The sequence below is a fragment of the Triticum aestivum genome, chromosome 3D, assembly GCF_018294505.1.
Source record: "Triticum aestivum cultivar Chinese Spring chromosome 3D, IWGSC CS RefSeq v2.1, whole genome shotgun sequence".
NCBI classification, from domain to species: Eukaryota; Viridiplantae; Streptophyta; class Magnoliopsida; order Poales; family Poaceae; genus Triticum; species Triticum aestivum.
The window spans coordinates 227,184,065-227,184,497 of NC_057802.1; positions in this window are offsets into that span (position 1 = coordinate 227,184,065).

Sequence of the window (433 nt, forward strand, 5' to 3'; positions counted from 1 at the left end):
GAACCCACTACAAAGCACCTCTTCTCATTGCAAGATAAATAGATCAAGTTGGCCAAACAAAACCCAAATATCGGAGAAGAAATACGAGGCTATAAGCAATCATGTATATAAGAGATCAAAGAAACTCAAATAACTTTCATGGATATAAAAAGATGTAACTGATCATAAACTCAAAGTTCATCAGATCCCAACAAACCCACCGCAAAAAGAGTTACATCATATGAATACTCGGATGAGAATTCAGCGAGAGAGGGAAAGCCATCTAGCTACTAACTACAGACCCGAAGGTCTACAAAGAACTACTCACGCATCATCGAAGAGGCACCAATGGAGGTGGTGAACCCCATCCGAGATGGTGTCTAGATTGGATCTGGTGGTTCTGGACTCTGTGGCGGCTGGATGAATATTTCGTCGACTCCCCTGGGGTTTTGGG